Below are 1,699 nucleotides of genomic sequence, written 5' to 3' on the forward strand. Positions count from 1 at the left end.
TTTTTAATGTTTCATTTTCTGTTCCAGATTGACTATGTTAACCTGTTAGGGATAGGGGGCAGTATTTTCACGGCCGGATAAAAACGTACCCGATTTAATCTGGTTATTACTCCTGCCCAGAAACTAGAATATGCATATAATTAGTAGATTTGGATAGAAAACACCCTAAAGTTTCTAAAACTGTTTGAATGGTGTCTGTGAGAATAACAGAACTCATATGGCAGGCCAAAACCTGAGAACATTCTATATGGGAAGTGCCCTGTCTGACCATTTCTTGGCCTTCTGTAGCCTCTTTATCAAAAATACAGGATCTCTGCTGTAACGTGACATTTTCTAAGGCTTTAATTGGCTCTCAGAAGGCGCCAGAACGTGGAATGATAACTCTGCAGTCTCTGGGCGAAAAACAGCAGGGTTTTGGAGAGTGGTACTTCTGAGAACAATGGCACTGGAGCGCGCGTGCATGTGACGACTCCATTTTCTTCTTTCAGTGTTTGAACGGATACAACGTCTCCCGTCTCCCGTCTCCAATGAGGAGTGAATAAGGTTCATGGTGCTATTCGCATACACCCGAAAAAGAGACCAACGTTTTTCTCGCTCTCTTGTCCCCATAGCTATGCCATTGCAGTGAAGCAAAACTGAACTGTAAGAGACAATAACCACTGCTGAGCTGCTGTTTTGGAAAGGAAAATACTTTCTTTTCCTTTCACGTCACTTGACGTTTTTTGAATGTGAAAGAAAATGGTGGTCTCATTTTATATAATTTCCGAATACTGGAGGGTGAAAATAGTTGGTTTGAATAGACCCACTGTTCTGCTCTGCTTGGCTCTGTTCTGTGCAGTCTCACTCCCACTAGAAGTCTGTGATGCTGGATCCAGAGCTCTACTCTTGTGGCTCTTGGGCGCAGTCCAAAGTTAAGTTAAGCAGCGTTACCACCATTCCTCACCTCTGCACCATGGTGCAGACACATGTACCGTAAATGCACTCTCCGTGACACACATTCTGTATAGTGCAGACAGAAATGTTCACATGCACACACACTCACTCCCCCTACACGTACATGCGTACCCACACCCAAATGTGTGCACATACAAGTAAGCGCGAATGCACACACACAGACAGAGACAGATAGACAGACACACACAGACACACACACACATTACACACACATATTCAAGTTTACTCGCGATATCACACAGACACATACTGTACCCTCACTGTATACATTTACATTTAAACTCATTTCCACACACTTAAAAAAATGGTTCTGACAGCTCCAATCCTAGGGAAACAGTCTACAGTCTCCTCCCTGCATACTGTATGCTTAGACGGGGGACCATCCAGGGGCCAGATCGAGAGGGCAAGTTTTCTGTCAATAGACAGAGGGCTCAAAGGCTCCTGGTCTTCACAAAGTAGCTGTGTCGACATGTGACACCATTGTAAACTCGCCAGGCACTCTTAAAATCTTGCCTCTCATAAATGGCTTTAAGATCTGAACGATGAAATAGTATACTCTACATCTGGTTCAATCTAAGGCCAGATATACAGTGCTTTACCTCTTTTAATTTGGCTCTATCACGTACACATACACAGGCACACACCTACACACACACACACACACACACACACACACACACACACACACACACACACACACACACACACACACACACACACACACACACACACACACACACACACA

Source organism: Salmo salar, chromosome ssa05, assembly GCF_905237065.1.
Source record: "Salmo salar chromosome ssa05, Ssal_v3.1, whole genome shotgun sequence".
Taxonomy (NCBI): Eukaryota; Metazoa; Chordata; class Actinopteri; order Salmoniformes; family Salmonidae; genus Salmo; species Salmo salar.